Raw genomic sequence first — 23,981 nt, forward strand, 5'->3', positions numbered from 1 at the left:
ATTTCACACATGTTTTGAAATATGTGGAATGCTACTTATTCTGTTTGCCTTTTTATTTGCAAATACTTAGAAGCACAATTGATCACTACATTTGCTATTTTTTTTACAAACCATATGTTAAGGCAGCTGCAATACGCTAACAGCAGTTTCTATTTAGAACGTAACCACAAAAATCAGTGCTATTGTTAATTATGCCACATACATTTTTTCATTTTATCTTGCTGATTAAGACCTGTATAAGTGATACCTTTGATTAAAGTAATTAATACATGAAATTGGTAAGCTTCTAAATTGATATGACTAACTTTATCTTGCTTCCACTGCTCACAAAAACTGAAGGTTTTTGGGGTAATTTGGTCAAATCACTTTAGTGCATCTAATTTCTAGATAATAGCATTCATTAAGATCATGCATGTAAGGTTATCTTGTGCAAGCTGGATAGTTACTTAATTAGTGTAGGCTTTTGCAGTGTCAGAGATATCAGACAGGAGAACTATCATTTTTGTTTCATGCCCATTTCACAAGCCACATCTCTAGCTGTTTATTCCTCTGTGCCATGAGCTGTAGGTGCTCTCCTCTACTCTAAAATATAGTTAGAGAAGATATAAAGTTACAGTTACAGTAATTATATGTTATCTGGAAATAAGAAGAAAAGATATTAAAACATGCGTTTTTGACAACAATTTTAGTGTTCTGACAAAACTCCCTTCCAGGTCATCTCTATTCTAGAGAAAAAAACTGTGGGACTCTGTTATTTAAGAGAATTCAAAAACTGCCTTTAGCATGGCTTTACACCTTGTTAGTTTTCCAACACAAGTGGCCAAATGAGAGAAGAAAAAATGTGTATGTTCTATTTGAGTTGACTATGGGTCACATAATCATTGAATCTAATGATGGGAGCCATTAGTTTGCTCAAGATAGCTTTTAATCTTTTGCAAAAGCCAATTTTTAAATATTCAGAAAATGTGTGAGACAGTTTTTGGACACAGTTATGTTTAAAAATTAATGTATGTAGTTAAATGAATAATATTTTGAAGTGCATTAACTACTCAGAACTCATTGTTTCCCAATGATTAGACTTCCTTTTCCTCTTATCTTGTATTTATATTTCTTGCATCTCTGGACACATGTGCTACTGCACATTTCTTGTCAATGTTATATTAAAAATTTAAAATTGGCTGTGGTAGGAATATATATGCCACTGAAATCTGCAAACACTATAGATCAGGGCTTCATACTTTTCTAAATTGTCCAGACTTTATAATGGAGAATCTTAATAATGGGGAATAAACTTTAAAAAATGTTGCATCTTTAGCCATTACATTATTAATACAGCTCTTTTACAGTAACTGGTCAATGGATGTATTCTGAAATCTTCTTGCCTTTATTTGCATCAAATCTGAAAGGTCATCCTTGCTCCAGGGCTACCTGTGGGGTTGAGTAATTTTTCTGTTACCACAGAATTACAATTCACCTTCTGCTAATACCTGTCTCCCTCACTTGTTAGAGATGTTATTTCCAAGAGCACTTCCAAATAATTTTTTCCATACAAATCTCTATCTAAGAATCTGTTTTCTGAGAAACTCCAACTGTGACAGTTAAAGTCAGGAGCAATTTGAGGAAACATTATAAAATGGCATTTTGTTGCTGGCTGGCAATGAGGACGCTGTCTTTGACGGTAGTTGGACTATGGATAGCTCCAGGTGTGATGTAATGGTGTACATGTAAAAATTGTCAATAGGGATGAACTGGGACAACATACCAGTGTAAGTGTATGCATTGTCAGAGGTGGTAGTTTAGGATGTCAAGAGATACAAGAGAAATATCGATTATAAAGACTATGTAATAATATAGCTGTTGTTTATAGATTCATTAGAGAAAGGCAATAAAGGGCTGAAAGTAAATAATCACTAATTATGGCAAAATGTGAAAATCAGAGGGAGAAACTGGAAGCATATAAAGAGATAATCCTCTCTTTCAGCAACAGGGCAAAATAAAAATTAGGGTAAGTTTTGGGATTTACTTAAAAGGGTAACAGAGTTCTGAAGTACTTTAAAGTCTCAAATCCAGCAAATCTGTTATGTCAAGATTAGGTGTTTTACAGGAAAAAAATGAAACTGTAAGGGTTAGTATATGGGGCAAAAGGACTGACATACTGAGATATCATGAAACCTTAGATACCCCTGAGTACTCTGGGTCTACCAAAGGGGTCAACTCTTCTGCTTTAGTGGCTAGTTCTACCCTTATTTGAGACAATACGAAGTCTCTATTTTGCAAACAAACAAACAAAACATAAAACAAAATATGAACTGTTTTATTTCTCCTGCACTTCTGGCTTCCAGGGAAATAACTGGTGTCAATACATAACAGAATCTGGATGAGCAAGAACTCAGCTTGATAGAGGAAGAAAGGGGCTATATGCTGAAGAAGTTACAGGGCCAAGCCAAAGTGTTCTGGCAAGAGCTGGGGAGCCATATCTGTGATTGGATCCTGAGGATACTAGGAAGTTATATAAAGTTGGATAAGTTATTTGATATGGTAGCACTCTGCCAGAACACAGGATTTTGCACCCTGACAAAGATTCTGGGAGCCGTGCTAACATGCTGCTAAGATAACTCTTGGAAGCTTGGAGAAAGCAATGTTTCACAGTAAAATTGACATGCTAGAAATGGATGGCAGATGGTAGACAAAAAGATCAAAAGGCTTGGAGAAGTGGGGATATTAGAATGAAAATTCTAATAAAACCAATCTTTGTACTCTTCAGTGGGAGGACTCAGAGGACATTCTGTTCACTAAAGCAGTAATGAATGCTGCATTGAGAAGGAACTAGTAACTTTTGTATATTTGTTACCCTTTTTGAAATTGCCCCATAGTTTTGGGGTTCCCATGTATTTTTTTCTCTCTCTCATTGCATTTCAGTTTGGGGAGTTTCTATTGACCTATTTCAGGTTCATTGATTCTTGTATTGGTAATGTCCATTCCATTGAAAAAACCACAGTTACTTTTGCACAAGCCTAATAGTGAGATGCACATTCCAGGCTCTCTTTATTTCTGTTCAGGTGTTTTTTTAAATTATTTTTTCTCATTTCCCTTTGATTTCTTTTCTTAGAATCTCCATCTCTTTGCTTACATTACATGTCTGTTTTTGAATGTGGTCCACTTTTTCTATTAGAGGTCTTAACATACTGATCATTTTAAGATTCCTATACAATAATTTGAAAATTTGTCATGCCTGAGCCAAGATCTGATGCTTACTTTGGCTCTTCAGACTGTGATTTTTTCCCACATATTTTAGCATTCCTAATATTTGTTGTTGAAAGTCAGTTGTGATGTATTAGATGATAGGAACAGAGGTAAATAGACATGTACTCTGAGGTTTTAGGTTAACATGAAGAGGAGTTCCACTGTGTTAATTGTTTGCTATGCTGTAGGTGCCAGCTTGATTTGCCACTAGGGTTCTCATTTATGTCGACTTTGGCCTTCTCCAAGTACAAGACTTCTGAGAGATTGAGTCTTGCAATTCACTGTTGTTATACTGGTTTTATTTCTATTGCAATTCACTGTTATTATACTGAAGCTCTATGGGTCTTATGTGAAAATGTCAGTATTTTAGTGGGCTTGGATCCCTGAATTGTGACCTTCATAACTGTTTCTTTGCATCCATCCAGTCACTGCCACCCACTCAGGTGAAGAAGGTAGTCTAGGTGTTGCTGAAGTATGAGAAATGCCCTTCCCTGAGGTGGGATAAGGTGTAATAAAGTCTTTCTCTGGAGGCTAAATCTTTGTGTTGAAAAATGCTCTGGACTTATTTCACAGTCATTACTCTTCCTCTCCTTCTGCAAGAGCCAAGAGGGAGTATTTCTGGCTTTTCATTGTGAGAACCTGGTGGGGATCCTGGAGGTAAAAATGCATAAAAGAAATGCCCCCTAAGACTTCAGCCTCTAGAGTTTCTCACCCTTATGCCAGTCCACACTCAGCTTCCATCAGTATGTCAAAATTACCGTTTAATAATTTCTATTAACTTATGGCTTCAGCAGCTTCCCCTCTAGGTAAACAGCTCTCATCTTTGACTGTCTAGATTCATTCCCTTCAGATTTTGAGATGGTATTTTGCTGTAGGACCTGTTTTTTGATAGCTTAAAAAAAGTATTCTTAGTGTTCAGCTTTTAATGTTGTAAGGATGGGAATAATGACTACCAAAGATAAGTACACTTATCATCTTTGTACTTAACAGCGTCTCATTATCTAATATTTTAATAAACTCTCTAGGCATCCCTTTTTTAGATTTAGTGCTGTTCCAAGACCAAATTTTTCTTTTATTTTTATTTATTTATTTATTTATTTTGAGATGGAGTCTCCCTCTGTTGCCCAGGCTAGAGTGCAGTGGCACGATCTCGGCTCACTGCAAGCTCCGTCTCCCGGGTTCATGCCATTCTCCTGCCTCAGCATCCCGAGTAGCTGGGACTACAGGCACCTGCCACCAAGCCCGGCTAATTTTTTGTATTTTTAGTGGAAACTGGGTTTCACCATGGTAGCCAGGATGGTCTTGATCTCCTGACCTCGTGATCCGCCCACCTCAGCTTCCCAAAGGGCTGGGATTACAGGTGTGAGCCGCCACGCCCAGCCCAAGACCAAATTTTTCAAATGGAAGATGGTAGGTATTTCTTCTCTCTAGTTGCCCTGTCGCAGGCACATGTCCTAGCCTTGACCAATAAGATGCTCCTGTTAGGTACTGTAAATTTTGAGACCATGGTTTGAATACCGAGGAAAATAGAGAAATCACACGACCCTTGTAGAATGATGCAGTTTGTAATGAAATGGAAATAAGCTAATGGTAGCTATGCTATCTGCAGAGCCTTTACCATTTATTTTGACTTGATTTCCTATTTGTTTTACGTTAGTAAGCTTTCCCTCGGTCCCTGAATATTTTTCAAGCTTGGTCCTCCATCTACTCTATGAATTTTTTAACTATTCAGTATTCTTCAATATTCAATATTCATTCTCCTCTTAAACTAACTAGACTTAGATTTCCTTGCATACAACCATGAAGACTGACTGATAATGGAGATTTATATTTAAAAGTTAACACTGTTTGTGTTTGCCTATTGCAAACATAAAATCCATATTAATAATATCTTCATTGTGATATCATAGGTTATTTTACTGTTTCGTTTACCTTTTTTGATAGGAATATGTATAGTCTGTTCTCACACTCTATAAAGAACTACCCGAGGCTGAGTAATTTATGAAGAAAAAGGTTTAATTGACTCACGGTTTCACAGGTTGTACAGGAAACATAGCTTGGAAGCCTCAGAAAACTTACAGTCTTAGCAGAAGGTGAATGGGAAGCAAGCGCATGTTCACATGTTGGAGCAGGAGACAGAAGAAAGAAAGAAGCGCTTACAGACTTTTAAAACAACCAGATCTTGTGAGAAGTCACCCCTTTTCTTGAGAACAGCAAGGGGAAAGTGTGCATCCATGATCCAGTCATCTCCCACCAGGCCCCTCCTCCAACACATGGCAATTACAATTCAACATGAGATTTGGATGGGGACACAGAGCCAAACCATATCAGAATAACACAAGTAAAAATACTAAAAATCTAATATTTATTGAGTATTTTACAAAGCACTGCGACCTAATAGAAGTTAAGTTACAGTTTAGGTTATTTATGATTCACCCTGTCTCTTCTAAGAAAGTTTATGATGCCAAAAATAGGTATTATACTGGCAGTTATAACAAGAATTACTTATTAAAATTCATGATTAAAATAGTCACTGACAGAATAGGTCTGTCAGTGAAATATGAACTTCGAAAACATAGTAAGTTGATACTCATTTCACGCTAAAGCTAGTTCTTATGAGATTAATTTCATATATACACACAGGCACACATAAATTGACTCGTACTATATATAATATACAAACATAAAATACCTAATTGATAAGTTTGCAGAAAGTAGAAATAAATGAAGAAAGAGAATATTTTGATTAAAAGTCCCTGTATCCAGTTGCAATACATTTATTCAGTTGAAGTTTTAGATGATTTTTGTTGGTTTTTCAATCTGAGTGAACAGGAGTATGCACTACTTAGTGACTTTTTAGCATAAAATAAATAATTCTCACAAAGTAATGTCAATGGGCAACAGTAAAAATAAAATATCTGTGAGCACTGTTTTTCACATTACCATTTGTTAATTATTAGGTTTTTACACACAGTTTAAAAGTGCCTGGAAGCTGAATTAATTCACAAGAACTGAGATTACTTAAAAATAATATAGGGAGACAATGAGGAAGTAACTAGGGCTACGATGAAAAAAGGTATTTCCTTATAGATATTCTGATAAACTGAAACATTCAAATGTCTGCCAAATGATCAGTGCTTTCTTCAGGCATTTCTTCCTGTGCCATCCCACTTTGATTTTAAGTGCACCTACACCCACACATACAAGTGATACAGTTGCATGCCGAAATACATATGTATGTGTATTTCATTTGGCATCCATGTATTCATTTTTAAAAGAATAATCCTTATATAGTTTGACTGCAATAAAAATATCAAATTAAATTAGAAATAATGATTAAAAAATAGACATTCAGTAGATCGTGGAATATGAAGCCATATGTCACAAATGTATGAATTAGAAACGAATAAGATGCAGAGTCACATGGAAATTGGAATAAAGTTGTATAACACAGAACTCATTCAGGAAGATTAGGTGGCATTTTGAAACTGAAATTTTGGTATAAATTAAAATTTACAAACATTTTGAGCATTTCTGCAAAGTTAGTTTAGCTGGCTTCAGTGTCAAGAAACACTCTTTAGAATTCATAAATCTTCATGCAATCTTGATATCCATGTTCTTAGGGGCAGCTCTTAAGTTGTTATTGTTGGTGATGCTGGTGTAGGGAAATGAATAGGGGAACTTGACAGAAAAATAACCTAGGTTTTATAGAAAAAAGTTTCTATCATCAGAGTGAACAGTCAACCTACAGAATGAGAAAATTTTTGCAATCTATCTGACAAAGGGTTAATACCCAGAATCTAAAAGGAACAAACAGATTTACAAGAAAAACACAAACACCCTCATCAAAAAGTGGGCGAAGCATATGAACAGACACTTCTTAAGACATTTATGCGGCCAACAAACACAAGAAAAAAAGCTCATAGTCACTGGTCATTAGAGAAATGCAAATCAAAACCATAATGAGACACCAGCTCACACCAGTTAGAATGGCAATAACTAAAGTCAGGAAACAACAGATGCTGGAGAAGATGTGGAGAAATAGGAATGGTTTTACACTGTTGGTGGAGGTTTAAATTAGTTTAACCATTGTGGAAGACAGTGTAGCAATTCCTCAAGGATCTAGAACCAGAAATACCATTTGATCCAGCAATCCCATTACTGGGTATATAACCAAAGGATTATGTCATTCTACTATAAAGACACATGCACATGCATGTTTATTGCAGCATTGTTCATAATAGCAAAGACTTGGAACCAACCCAAATGCCCCATCAATGATAGACTGGATAAAGAAAATGTGGCATGTATACACCATGGAATACTATGCAGCCATAAAAAGGATGAGTTCATGTCCATTGCAGGGACATGGATAAAGGTGGAAACCATCATTCTCAGCCAGCTAACAGGAACAGAAAACCAAACACCACATGTTCTCACTCATAAGTGGGAGTTGAGCAGTGAGAACACATGGACATGGAGGGGAACGTCACACACTGGGGCCTGTTGGGCAGTGGGGAGCTAGGGGAGTGATAGCATTAGAAGAAATATCTAATGTAGATGACGGGTTAATGGGTGCAGCAAACCATCAAGGCATGTGTATACCTATGTAACAAAACTGCACGTTCTGCCCATGTATCCCAGAACTTAAAGTATAATAAAAAAAAAAAGAAAAAGAAAAAAGTAGTGTCTGTTTTTTGCATCTCCAAAGTCATAACTTAAGAAAAATCACACTTGTACAATATTTTAATGTTTTACTTGCCTTTTAATATATAATATTTGGTCAAGACAATTTATCACAAGAAAAATAAGATGGCTTTGGATTTTCAAACTCAAGGTGATGTCATATATAATGTAATTTAATTTTCATTGTTTTCCAACCCATCAAAACATCTTTCTAGTTGTTTATTTCTTTACACACTTTCCAATTTTATCCCTTATCCTGAAGTCTCACAGTCAACACCTACAGATCCATTAACTATTGTAGTCAACACCTACATCAGCCATTAAGTAACTCTGAATTTTAGAAAAATTCCTCCCAAGTGCCTTTCCTGTTCCCGTTTTCCAACTCCTATAATATATATAGATACTACAACTCAATTACTTTCCTAAGAATTTTTTTTTAAAAAGTGTTCTTGTTAAATCTTCTCAGTGATTTTCATTGCTGAGAGCAGTCTTTCATAATTATACGCTGACCTACCATTTGCAATCAACAGTGAGTCTAAAAGCTGTTACTTAAAATCCTGAAATTCAATTGCTATTTCCCTTTTTCCTTTGTGGCTTTATGCTATTCTGCCAATTCTAGGATAAGCCACCTCCCCCCTACTTCATGTCTGTTCAAAAAGATAAGAAATTTCACTTAGAGTGAGCTAATATAATTTTTCTCTATCTAATTGAGATATTTTTGTACTTTGTCTTGTCTGGGTATTTTTGATCTTCTCACCTTATATTGGCGGCCTCCTGCACTCTTGTAAGTTTGTATAGATCGACACTTAGCAAAAGTGATAAAACCTTTTCATGTAACTGCCAATTACATATTTAGTGAGTGATTATTGAGTAAATAAAGGGGCAAAGGAGAAGCAACAGAGAAATAGCAATTAGCTTAGGAAAAAAAGCCAAACTGCAAGTTGGTTTGTTTTTTCTGGGTTCCATTAACATTATTCTCTCATCCCTTTAAAGAATGCTATCTTTGATTTATCTTAAGAAACAGATTTCCTTTGGTCTTTTTAAATTTAAGTACATCTGGATCAACTTTCCTCCCATTCAGGCTTTGTAGTAAAACAATTAACATAGGATACAAACACTGAGCTTCAAACGGCAAACTTCCCTAAAAGCTGGAACTTTGTAGAACTTTGAAAATACAATGCATTATTGATCTGATTGTCTAATACCCAACCGATTTCTTTTTCTAGGGCTTTGTTCCCATATTATCTTTTGATGTTCCCGCGGAAGAGGTGAATACTTGCAACACCAGCAGCTTAATTAGGAATACTCTTTTCACTGGGGAATATCTCAGACTTCCTTCATGCTCAATCATCATGTCTTAAAATATACAGGGTGGGGTAATGCATCTTATAAATGCCAATTTATTTAAGTTCTAATCACAGATACTTCATCAACTGACAAAAGAAAAACCTCAGTAGGTACACCACTTCAAAATCTGGGACAACTTACATGTAATTTCAGGAATCAGCAGGGACACACAGCTGGAGAAAAATAAAAAGCTTGCTGTAATTGAAAATTGCCTTGCAGCTTGTTTGTGATTAAAATGAACTTCAGTTCCTTGAAATCTTGTTTAGCAATTAAATCTGTTTTACTTAGGCATTGAAATATTGTCTATTGTCCTGGAATGATCAAACTGGTACAGACATGTCTTAGCATTGGATGTTACATGAAAATGTGAATTTAAGAAAACTGTAGTTGCATTGATCCCCAAAAGCAGAAAGTTGTCTTTTAGAGCCGTGAGAGAGAGCAGCTCAGGTAAATTATCCATCTAACTTGGAAATTCAGAATTAAATTAGGTCATTATATTAACAAAAGTGTTAATAATGACAAAGCTGAGAGCCATACCTAGAACTGAACTTTCTCGGGGCTGTCTAGACTAGACAAATGCTGCTTTTCTTCAATCTTTCCTAGTCCACTAATTTCCCTTATGGGCCTATTATGCTAGTATAGGCAAATAAATTTGTGATTAATACAAATCTAGTATCTTCAAGTAGGCGTGAAGTTTCATTGTTTCCCAACAGTTGCTTCAAATAAATAAAGTGAAGGTAACATTTACAAAGGAAAGGAAATATTTCCTGCTCTTCTAGAAAGGCTTGGCTCACAGCAACTGAATAACAAAATAAAATTTATGTGATTCACTTTGCAGCTCTGGGAACCTGTAATCATCCTGCACCTTCTTGGGAATATGGTTTTTGACAGCTTTGTTTTTTAGTGAATGTTTTTCACTGTTGAAAGGCTTATGTACATTTTCCTCTACTTTAATCTGTTTTCGCATACAGAATGTAATAAATTCCCCTGCAAATATTTGCATGTCTGTGTATCTCTCTTGGTTGGCTGTTTACATTAAGGCTCTCATGTAAGTTAGATGAGTTCACCTCAGTAGCCATAACTTTATCGTTAACATAGCCTGTATGGCATAGTTCAAAATCCTTCAAATAGAAATTCTGTGTAATTGCTGTTACTCTTAAGTCCATACCAACTGAATGAACATTGTTAATGCATTTCAGAAAGAATACAAAGGTTCATTTAGAGTGGCTGCCTTAATAGTTAGATTGGTCTGGCCTTCTTTAACAAAAAGTTTTTGAACCACTCTCCCTTTCCCCAAAGGAAGATTTCTGTCAGATGTTTGATTATTCTCCTTGATGCACTTAATTATAAATCACAAATGGCTGTCTCTGCCTTCTTTTTTTTTTTTGGAGACGGAGTCTCCCTCTTTCGCCCAGGCTGGACTGCAGTGGCGCTATCTCTGCTCACTGCAAGCTCTGCCTCCCGGGTTCACGCCATTCTCCTGCCTCAGTCTCCTGAGTAGCTGGGACTACAGGTGCCAGCCACCGCATCCGGCTAATTTTTTGTATTTTTAGTAGAGACAGGGTTTCACCGTATTAGCCAGGATGGTCTCGATCTCCTGACCTTGTGATCCTTCCGCCTCGGCCTCCCAAAGTGTCTCTGCCTTCTTAACCATAACTGTTCTTTTGTGCTCTGAGATGTTCACCTTGAAAGCTAGAAAGCTAGTTTTTTAATCTCCTGTGAAGGAAAAATATGAAGAAAAATATAAAATATAAATATATAAAAATAAAGATGGCCAGGAGATGGACGTTTCACTTTTATTTCTAAACTCATTTGCTTCAAAAGCAGAGTGGTAACAACACATAATATAGTGCTCTCAAAGCCTAAAATATATAGTATTTGACCCTTTACAGATAAAAGCTTGCTGACTTTTGGAATAAATTATGCTATTCTGTGTGGTTGTGCTCAGATCTATGAAACTCCAAATATATTGGCACAGAAATTCAGTTCTGCATCTCTTAATTCCACAACCAATATTCTGATGCCATTACTATTTGCAATAATTTACACCCTTAACATTTATTTGTTGTTCCTTTGTGCCTTTGTCTGCAGAATACTCAACAAATATTACCTTGATTTGAAGAACATGCTTCTTACTGGATTTACTTTTATCTACAGAACAAACTGGACAATGATTTCCATGTCATAAAGCTTTCAAAGATTTGGCTCCAAACTTTCTTTTCAATATCATCATCTATAGCTTCTTTCATCTGTGTACCCTCTGATTCCATAACAGTGAACATGGCATAAACTTTCGAGAAAATCTCTGTGCCTTTGTCTACATAATCTCTTAACATGGAATTTCCATTTTTTTCTAATTATTTTTCAACTTTCAAGACTTAAGCTGAGATGCTGTACATCTTGAATGTTTTACATTTTTTTCAGTGTGAGCTTTTCACTACTTCTTTCACATTTTTGCAACTCTAATATGTCAACAAAATTCATTCTAGTATTTTGCAGTAATATTGTAGATGCTTAAAATAAATGATGAATGAATGCATAACACTCAAGGATTTTCTAAAAGATATGGAAATAATTATTCATTTAAGTGTCATATCCTTTGACTTAAAATTTTAATAAAGGATTCAAATTTATTTTTCTCAACACTGAATTTCAGTAATATGTATTATCTCCTTTTTTTCAGCTTTTATTTTGGATACAGAGGGTACACGTGCAGGTTTGTTACATGGGCATATTGTGTAACACAGGCTTGGAGTACAGATGATCCTGTCACCAAGGTAGTGAGCATAGGCGGTTTTTCAGCCAACACCCCCTCCTCCCTCTATCCTCTAAGGGTCCCATCTTTACATCAATGTGTACCCAATATTTATTTCCCACTTATAAATGAGGACATGTGGTATTTAGTTTTCTGTTCTGTGTTAATTCACTTAGGACAATGGCCTCCTGCTGCATTCATGTTGCTGCAAAGGATATGATTTTCTTCTTTTATGGCTGTTTAGTATCTCATGATGTGTATATGTATCACATACTTTATCCAATACACCATAAATGGATATTAGGTTGATTCTATGTCTTGGCTATTGTGAATACCACTGCAATGAGCATATGAGTTCATGTGACTTTTTGGTAGAATGATTTATTTTCCTTTGGGTATATACCCACTAATTGGATTGCTGGGTCTAATGGTAATTCTGTTTTATTTAGAGTTCTTTGAAAAATCTCCAGACTACTTTCCATGGTTGCTGAAATAATTTACATTCCCACTAACAGTGTATAAACATTCTCTTTTTTTCAAAGCCTTGCTAGCATATGTTATTTATTTTATTTTATTTTATTTTTTGACTTTTTAATGATCTCCATTCTGACTCCTGTGAGTTGGCATCTCATCATGGTTTTGATTTGCATCTCTCTGACGATTAGTGATGATTAGCATTTTTTCATTTGCTTGTTGATCCCGTAAATACGTTCTTTTGAGAAGTATCTCTTTATGTCCTTTGCTCATTTTTTACTTGGATTATTTGTTTCCTTCTTTTTGATTTGTGTAAGTTCCTCATAGATTCTGAATGTTAGACCATGAAGTTATCATCATCCTGATACCAAAATCTGGCAGAGACCAAAAAAAAAAAAAAAAGAAAGAAAGAGAAGAAAACTACAGGCCAATAGATAAACCTAGACACAAAACCCTCAACAAAATAATAACAAGTTGAATCCAGTAGCACATCAAAAAGTAAGTTCACCACAATCAAGTAAGCTTATTCCTGGGATGCAAGGTTGGTTCAATATATGCAAATCAATACATGTGATTCACCAGATAAACAGAATCAAAACCAAAAACTGTATGATCATCCCAACAGACACAGATTAAGCTTTTGGTAAAATCCAGCTTACTTTCATGATCAAAATCCTCAACAGACTAGGCATCAAAGGAACAGACCTGAAAATAATAAGGGGTAACCAGGACAAATGCACAGCAAATATCATATTGATCAGGCAAAAGCTAGAAACATTTTCCTTGAGAACTGGCACAAGACAAGGACGCCCATTTTCACTGCTCCTATTCAACATAGTCCTAGCCAGAGCAATCAGGTAAGAGAAAAATAAAAGGCTTGGGAGGCCGAGGCGGGCGGATCATGAGGTCAGGAGATCGGGACCATCCTGGCTAACATGGTGAAACCCCGTCTCTACCAAAACTACCAAAAATTAGCTGAGCATGGTGGTGGGCACCTGTAGTCCCAGCTACTTGGGAGGCTGAGGCAGGAGAATGGGTTGAACCCGGGAGGCAGAGCTTGCAGTGAGTGCAGATCACACCACTGCACTTCAGCCTGGGCGACAAAGTGAGACTCCATCTCAAAAAAAAAAAAAAAAAAAAAAAAAGCATCCTAAACAAACTAATACAGGAACAGAAAACCAAATACCACATGTTCTCACTCATAAGTGGGAGATGAACAGTGAGAACACATGGACACAGGGAGGGGAACAACACTCACCAGGGCAAGTTGGGGGTAGGGGACAAGGCAAAGGAGAGCATTAGGACAAATAGCTAATGCAGGATGGGCTTAAAACTTAGATGACAGGTTAATAGGTGCAGTAAACCACCATGACACATGTATACCTATGTAACAAACCTGCGCGTTCTGTATTTGTATCCCAGAACATAAAGTAAAATAAATAAATATACTTTTTATGAAAAAATAAGAAATTAAACTATCTCTCTTTGCTGATTATATGATTATTTGCCTAGGAAGCCTTAACGACTCCACCAAAAGGCTTGTAGACCCAAGAAACAACTTCAGTAAACTTTGATGATACAAAATCACTGTACAAAAATCAGTAGCATTGCTACACACCAATAATGACCTAACTGAAAGCCAAATCAAGAGCACAATGGCATTTACAGTAGCAACATCAAAAAAAACGAACTATCTGGGAATACATCTAACCAAGGAGGTGGAAGATCTCTAAAAAGAACTACAAAACACTGCTGAAAGAAATAAGGAATGTCACAAATAAATGGAAAAAATATTCCATGCTCATGGATTGGAAGAATCTGTATCATTAAAATGGCCATACCATTCAAAGCAATCTACAGATTCAATGCCATTCCTATCAAAATACCAACATTATTTTTCACAGAAATAGAAAAAAAAAATTTACAATTTGTACAGAACCAGAAAAGAACTAATGCAATCCTAAGAAAAAAAAAAAAAGGAAACCAAAGCTAAAGGCATCACATTATCTGAATTCAAACTATACTATAAGACTACAGTACCAAAACAGCATGGTACTGATACAAAAACAGACACATACACCAGTGGAAAATAATAGAGAATCCAGAAATGGAGGTACATACCTGAAACCATGTGTTCTTCAACAAAATTGACAAAAGTAAGCACTGGGAAAAGGACTCCCTATCCAATAAATGGTACTGGGACAACTAGATAGCCATGTAAAGAATACAGCTGAACCCCTATCTTTCACCATGTACAAAAATTAAGATGGACTAAAGATTTAAATGTAAGACCTCTAGTTATAAAAATCCCAGAAGAAAACTTAGGAAATACTCTTCTTGACATCGACTTTGGCAAAGAATTTATGTTTATGTCCTGAAAAGCAATTGCACCAAAAAGAAAAATTGACAAGTGAGGCATAATTAAACTAACGAGCTTCCACACAGCGAAAGACATATCAACACAGTAAACAGAGAGCCTACAAAATGGGAGAAAATATTCACAAACTATGCATTTGACAAAGGTCTATTAATTCTCTTCTAATGGGAACGCCTCATGATCACTTTGATCAGGTCTTATTTTTGTATATGTCACAAGCCTTATTACAATATTCCATATACAGTAGTTGTTTAAAATTCATGATGAATAAATGAATAATCATCATGATAACTTAGTATACATGTATCGTGCCTTCTTTTGTTTGTGATGAAGTTGATGATATATACTCATGACTATGGGCCTTTATCCCAATGCATCAACCTTCATTTCCTCTCTATTTACTTAGACCAATTAGCAGTTTCACTGTAAAACCCCAGGTGCTATAATTATTATTATTTTTTGCCTGTACTGTAGCATACCTAGCACAGAGATAGAGTTGACCTTTTTATGACTGCCCAGCAAGTATTCCTTAAGTAGAAGAAGGTAGTAAAATTGCATGCAGTCAATAGATCTCAAATATTTGGTACTTGTAATAGTAGAGGCTTTAAAAAGTTTGGTATTTTTATTCTTTTATTACTTCCCAGTCCCAATCTCTGATGCAGCTGGGATAAATTTTCCAATAGCCTAAAGCAGCCAACCTCTTCTTTCTCACCCCACCATACATATATGCACACGCACAGGCTGAGTCACATGTTTGGTGAAAATATTTAGCTCAAAATAAATTAATATCTTCATCTGACTACTATACAAAGCTGTTAGTCATTAAAAGTTGGGTACATACATGAAGTTAATGTTATAATTTTACAAATTAGAAAGCAAACTTTTATGTGGGGATGTGGACCAAGAGCAATCCACTCAAATACTTTATCTCTGTATTCTGAGAGCTATCCTGAAAAGAGAAGGCTCACTAAAATTATGTGTGTGTATGCCTATAAAAGAAATATACATCCATACACTCACATGCACACAAATATAATGTATGTATATGTTAATGTTTATATATGCATGTATATGCATTTTAAATTAAATTCCATTAATTTGCACAGGTCTGATAATATTAGGATTCAATGGTAGTAGATGGTAGAGTATATATGCCTAGCCATGCTTCTACAGTTGTGTCACTGTTTTAATACCAGATAGTAACTCACTGTTCACCATAAAATGAAAAAGAAACTTAAGAGATTCATGCAAGCATAGAGTTCCTCCCCTGTAAGTGATAAGGTAGAAATTGTCTCAAGAAACAAATCAACATTTTATCAAAAATACATACAACTAAACAGCTATAATTCTCTACTGTGTTTTTCTTCCATTAAAGTTTGTCATGGGAATGTGATGCCCCTATATTACAAATCAATCCAAGGCCATTTCAAGGTTATACTCACTCTCTGGGGCATTGAGCTAATGAATTTGAGTGACTTTATTCATTATATAAAATTTATTACATACTCATTTAGTATTGCACATACGTGTCTCTTAAAGATAATACAAAACACAATAAATAACATATAAGATATTCATGATAAAGACAAAACTCAATTAGTGTTAATCATAGTTCTTCCACAGAAAGTAGAAATCTACCACAGTAACACATATAGAAAAGGTACTAAATAATATCCATTTGATAGATAAATAGCATACTCTATGCAATGTACAAAACAGTGAATAAACAAATAGAAGAAGGAATGCAGAATAAGGATAAATTAATTATGTTTTTAGAAGGCAGTGCAAAAGAAACTTCCTATAAGTGGTGGCTCTTGATTTGAGCCTTAAAAGTTGCCTTAAAGTTCTTGATGATGAATATGGTTTTGGAAAGGTAGAAAAATATTCCATTACTTGAGGTATGAAAGTAACCCATATATGGAATTATAAATGTGTCTACCTCTCTAGTAGAACATTTGAAGGGTAGTATGAATTGTGGTTAAAGGGTTGACCTGTTAAAATCCTGCCATATTTATATACTTAATAGTTAGTGAATTTGAATAAGTTAGCTAACTCCTGACTTTGGGCTTCTGTTTCCGCATTTGTAAAATTTAGATAATCATAATGTTGCCTTATTTGAGGATTACATAAGCTGATACAGGAAAATAATGCATAGAATATAGCTCAATGCTAGTGCTAAATTATATGGAAGCTATTATTAACAAATTGTCTTGCCATGAATTGTCTACATAGCACAATCACATACTGAAAATCTTTAGAATGGGTGCTATCATTCAGGTACTGTTAAAATGGCTCTGTTGTTTTAGTATGTTTTTCTAAAAGAAAAACTTGGTGTCTCAAAATTTATCCTTGAGAAAAAGAATAAATGCTAATGTAATACCTCTTATTGTGCCAGCTGTGTAAGTGTTGTATTGTCTCATGTGTTGTACTCATTTTAGGTAACTTTCTTGTTACCCTTTGAATAACCAAGAAAAGGTACACTTTTTCCATATTCTCTGCTGATTAAAACATGCTAACAACTCCTGTTTTCCCAAAGTAAGAATTTTAAATTCCTGAGTTATATCCATGTTCTTGTCCAAGCTTACCTCTCTAGTTTCACCTGTAATTGCTTCTCTAACACACTATGATTTAACAATAGCCACCTAATAACTATGTTTTCTCTTTTAGCTTGAGCTATTCATTCCACCTGAAAAGCCCCACTCACCCTCCCTACCTGAAAAATTCATTATCTTTTGCAACAGTGCCAAAGTATTGCCATTTTTCAAAGCCTTCTTTCCCCCTATTTCTACCCTATTTTCAGAGTGAAGTTTACACGTCTCTACACGTTTATATAGTTTTATTATGGCATGTCAGTTGTCATTTTAAGTTTTGATTGTCTGTTCTGTCTCCCCCACACTGACCTGAACTACTGTGCTCAGTCAAGTCCAGGTAAACTTAAGTATCTAACAAATAGTGGTTCATCAACTGGGCCAGGGTCTTAAAAAAAAAAAAAAGAAGAAAAATACCACTAGCTGTATTTTATTTTTCTTTAGATAAAATATGTGTGCTGTGCCCATCTTTTAAATATAACTAAAATATATTTTAGAATTAATACATAGGTAAAGTTAACTGAGTTGCCTGGGATGCCTTCAAGACAGGAGTTGCTCTTCAATTAGCCCTTCAATATAGTTAAATGAAGTGACTTTAGATCCAATGAGGAGTTAGAAACTGAAAACTGCAAATGGTGTATGGATACATAACCATGACCAGATAGTTCAAGAGATGATGGCAGTGATCTTCAGAAGTGATCTTCAGAAGTAAGTTTTATACCAGTGGGAGCATCATAGCTTTTCTTTCACCACTGCATAAAAGGCTAACTCCTGCCAGAAGAGTGCAGCTCTTGGCTGGGTGCAGTAGCTCACGCCTGTAATCCTAGAATTTTGGGAGGCAGAGGTGGGTGGATCATGAAGTCAGGAGTTCGAGACCAGCCTGGCCAACATAGTGAAACCCCATCTCTACTAAAAACTCAAAAAATTAGGTGGATGTAGTGGCAGGCGCCTGTAATCCCAGCTACTCGGGAGGCTGAGGCAGGAAAATGGCTTGAACCCGGGAGGAGGGGGTTGCAGTGAGCTGAGATCATGCCATTGCACTCCAGCCTGGGTGATAGAACAAGACCCCATCTCAAAAAAATAAAAAAAAAAACAGTGGAGCTCTCTTGGACACATACATCTCTCAAAGAGAACTTAACAGTGGATCAGAAAATAGTGTATCACTAATCTCATAAAGTTCTTCCTGTCAGTTCAACTTTCCCAACACCAGTCCCTAAGAACTAAGACTTTGTAATGACTTAAAAAGTAAGTCCATATCAGACTCTCCTTTTATATATTAATATACTGGTTTGTGAAAGGCTTGTGAAAATAGAGAAAAAATTTGCAAATGAGAAAGGTAATTTACAGTAGTATCTTTTCCCCACAGTGTATGGGAAAAACAACAGTGATTGCCCATGTTGATTACCTTCAGATATTCTCAATAAGCAAAAATGTGTAATAGCTCCTTTTCATACATTTATGTCTAATGAATATGTCTAGGAGGTTTTAACAATTTTTAAATAATTGTGGATATATGCGAATTGAAAAATGAAAAGATAAATGTTTTCTGGTAGAAAAGCATTATCATTTACAAAGCCTCAAAGATAAGTCACACCGTTGTCAGAATCCTAAGATTAAAATTTTGTCTCTAAATTAACTTCAGGAGTATATTCAGTTCAATAGGGTGCTATGTGGTCTGCGAGAGCTTATCACTGGAAAGTAAGATAGCAAATCTATCTATCAATGTTGATGATTGATTGAAAAACACTCTGACTGATTCCACAATTGAACTCTGCAAAATTCACTAAAAAAAAAAAAAAAAAAAGTCGATCACTGTTTTCACAATTTTTTTTTCAACTTTCGACAACCTAATGAATACTTCAAATAAGGCAGAAAATAAAATAAACCCGTTTAAATTTCAAAGGTCATTATTAGTAGTTTCTGTTGAATGTGTAATTGACATATATGCATTTTGTTGCACTTTTCACCTTAATAATGGGAAAATTGTTAACCATGAATGACAATATGACTATGACACTTTTTGAAAACCTTAAGTCAACAATATCTAATCCTGTATTAAAAGAAAAATCAGGATACTTTTGTCCAAAGTCAATGAAAAATCAGGACACTTTTGTTGAAGGTAAATGAAGTGGTGAAGGAGAAATCATTATTCACTTAGTTGATAATTATTCACACATATGTTTAAGTTACGTTAATAAACAAACATGCCTAGTATCTGAAATTATTTTTACTGAAAATCTTTCCAAAGTACTTATTGTATTTTCCACCACATGAACAAGGGGAGGTTTTTGCTGCAATTAACTTAAGTATGAAAAATAATACATTGAACCAAAATTGTGAAAAGACTTCTCAGAGCATTAGTATTTCAATGATTATTCTGAGTCTTCCAGAGAGAAGGAAGTTGCAGGAAGTTGACTTGTATATTTTGTACATCTAATTCTCCTTAACTAATATTCTGAAAAGGATGAGATAAGGAGTATACATTTGGAAATTTCAAACTGCCTGAGCCTGCTCTATTTGCTTTTTCTGATAGAAAGAGCCATCCATTGTAGGAAAACATGCCTAGTTTAAAATACAAGTGCCCACGTGCACACACTGTACATTTTTTAAAAATTATTTTTAACAATTTAATTCAACCAGGTATTTAATGTTAACTGTTAGGAACTGTGCTAACCCTTAGTGGGAAATTTTTAAAAATTAAGATGTGGTTTTGTCTATCAAGGAATGCCCTATTAATTTAGGGAGTAAGTTGCATAGATAAATACTTACTTCTGTATACAATATTAACATAATAAAAACACTTAAGCCTAAGATCACATAGTGAGTGTCCTCTTGTACCGAAAGGGACTAAATCATGTTCATAATTATAATTGTTATCATTTATAGGAGGTCAAATTTCTATAGAAATATCTCTTCCAGTCATGATCTTGAAACATATAATAAACATTTCATTATTTAGATTTCATATGAGATATATTAATTAGACTATATATTTTAAAAAACTTTAAAATATGTAGCTTTGGCCGGGCACAGTGGCTCACGCCTGTAATCCCAACACTTTGAGAGACCAAGGCAGGCGGATCACAAGGTCAGGAGATGGAGACCATCCGGGCTAACATGGTAAAACCTCGTCTCTACTAAAAATGCAAAAATTAGCCAGACGTGGTGGCAGGCGCCTGTAGTCCCAGCTACTTGGGAGGCTGAGGCAGGAGAATGGCATGAACCTGGGAGACAGAGCTTGCAATGAGCCGAGATTGCGCTGCTGCACTCCAGCCTGGGCGACAGAGCGAGACTCTGTCTGAAAAAATAAATAAATAAATAAATTTAAAAATAAATATGTAGCTTTGAGAGTTATTGCAGCATGTGTAGAAGTACAGAATTCCTTATACTGAACAGGGATTTGAATTTGTAACTTTGGAAAAATTATCTCTTCATCCACAAGTTGGGATGGTTAATAGCATTTTCCTCATAATAGTGCTGAGGAGATCAGTTACAATTGTGGGTATATAAAAGGTGCTCAATAACTACTAGTAGTTATCTCATTGACTTAACAGAATAATAATGAACTTATTTTACCTATATTATATATTGGTAATAATACAATTTATTTATATTGTGATTATTTTATGCCATGCAATATCGCTTTTTCCTCAAATGTTAATATAAATGATTATAAATATCTGAAAATAATATTAATATGTACCATCATTATAATATAAAAACCTATTATGTTAGGGCAAGGAGAACTTCCAACTTTCTAATGTTACAGGCATTTGCAAATAAATTTATCAAAATGCTTTATTTTGTTAAACAGAGTTCTGTTTATGAGATACCTACAAAACATATGGCTATTATTAATATAGATATCATTCAGACTTTATTTATGAAAAGTAATTACAAAATTTGGAGCATTATTTTACACAAGGTTGGCTCATCTCAGCCATTATCAAGCCTAACTGTAGAGCACATTGCCATTTCTAATGATTGATTTTTTTTTTTTTTTTTTTTTTAGTTACATAGGACACTCGCAATGTAAGTTATCCCTAAATGTGAAAAAGTGGGCCTGGACCTCCAATTACAATTACTGATAATCGATTTTTGCTGCATTTTCATACCATAATGTATTCCCTGAATGCATCCAAGATTCCATGAAGTGCCTGGAAAGGTCCTATTAATCATTTTCATATGTTGTTTTCATATTTATTAAAGTGCTAAACAGGCACTTTAATCTCTTCAAAAAATCCATTTACTTATGTTATCAGAAAAATAATGAATTAGACATGACCATAGGCAAACTTTATTTTTTAATCACTGTGCCATATCAATTTGAGTATTTCATCAGGAAAAAATGTAATTATATTGATGTAGAAGATTTTACAATGTTATATGTAGCTTATTTCTATACTGCCTTTTTGATACTTCTTAGGAAAGTCTTCTGTCACAGCTTCATTAATATTGCCAGCACTCCAGGGCAATAAAAATAACTGAGACAATTTATGGAAATGCAATTAAGCTACTGATTTAATAATCCAGTACTCAGGGGCTCGTTCTTTGTCCCTCATTTTTTTTAAATTTAATTCTCTTGTTCCTGGGACAACTCAGTAAAGATATGGCTACATCCAAGCAGACATTTTGTTTGTTTTAAATCATTTTAACCAATGATTTTCCCGTTAGGAATTGAGTTACAACTTCAAACTTGTTCAAATATCCTTTAATGCTACATTTTCAATTAAGTTTTAAAATTAAAAACAATTATCATGAAAAAGTCTTTATTGTAATGTTTGATGTCTATAAATAGTAGTCATTATCCATATGCCTACAAGGAAACAGAAGCAACAAGAAACTTGTCTCATTTTTAGAACTATCTATTTTAATAACCTTAAGTTTTGTCTATTTATGTATCCAGTTATTAATCATTATATATTTACGTTTCACTAATGAGAACAGATTTTTTTCAGATAACGTAAGTAAATGCATTTTTTGAAGACTTTTGAAAATATGTGAATAATATCCTGAAGAAAATAGAAGTACCCTAAAACCCCATTTCAACAGTAAAAAACAGTAATTTCCATGGCTGTTTTTCATGTATCTTCTTATGCATACACACACACAGCTTTATTCCGATGAAGTCATATCATACGTTGTTTTTCTTACCCCATTCTCATTCATACATCCATCAAACAACCTTAAAAACCCAGTTTTTATTCCTTCAGTTTATCCATAGCATTCTTCATACTCTTAATCATATAAAAACATGTCTGGACACGCAAATACAGAATTGGAAAACTGTTATTGCTTACTTTAGGAAAAATTGAGTAATATCACATACTCTTTCTAAATCTTGTAATATATAAGTGCCTGCAAGTCAATTTAAACTTCGTGGTTGCCTGACAGTTAATGCTATAATATATCAACAGGTGATTCAACCATTCTTGTACTGATGAACTTTCATTTTCCTTTTCTTTTCCTTTCTCCCCAAATCATACTGAAATAATCCTGTTTCTACAAAATATCCTTATACTGTTGTATTCTTATATCTATGGGGATAATTTGTGCAGGTGAGATTAAAGAGTAAAAAGCACATATTTTTAATTTTAGTAGATAGTGCTAGATCACCTTCGAAATGCTATAATGGTTCTTTTCACCAAATGTAAAAGTATACCCTATCCTCATCATTCCTGGCCAGCAGTACGGGTAATCTTTTTTACCTAACTTTTGCCAACTTAAAAGTAGCGTCAATAGTTATTTGTATTTGCATTTATCTGACTATTAGACATGTTAAGCTTTTGGCTGGGCATGGTGGCTCACGCCTGTAATCCCAGCACTTTGGGAGGCCAAAGCAGACTGATCATGAGGTCAGGAGATTGAGATCATCCTGGCTAACATGGTGAAACCCTGACTCTACCAAAAATACAAAAAAAAATAGCCAGTCATGGTGGCGGGTGCCTGTAGTCCCAGCTGCTTAGGAGACTGAAGTCAGAGGATCACTTGAGCCTGGGAGATGGAGGCTGCAGTGAGCTGACATTGCACCACTGCACTCCAGCCTGGACAGCAGAGCAAGACCCTGTCCTCTCAATCCCCCAAAAAGATTACTACACTCTATTGAATGCCATTTGACATGGGTAATTGTGTAGCATATACATTTTGCAAGTTCATTACCTGGTAATTGTGTCATATACACATTTTGCAAGTTCATCTCCAAGCAAAAACCAGTTCCCCTTCTCTGTAAAATAACTCCATAGCAGTGGTTTCCCAGTAGCTATAATGTTACTCTATGACCCTTCTCACAGCTATTGCTAATTATATCATAAATATATGTTAATTAATTTCAGTATCCTATAGAAAAGAAGTTAAGTGAAAGCTGATATTTATTAGGATTGCTTGTCACACTTGCAATAAAATAACAATATACACATGACATAAAAATTCCAGATTAAAATAAAATAAATGCACCAGATCAGCAAAACACTGGGTGCTTCATCAGGTAGCATATGACCCTTCAGAATCTTAC

This window comes from Nomascus leucogenys, chromosome 20 (genome assembly GCF_006542625.1).
Source record: "Nomascus leucogenys isolate Asia chromosome 20, Asia_NLE_v1, whole genome shotgun sequence".
NCBI lineage: Eukaryota > Metazoa > Chordata > Mammalia > Primates > Hylobatidae > Nomascus > Nomascus leucogenys.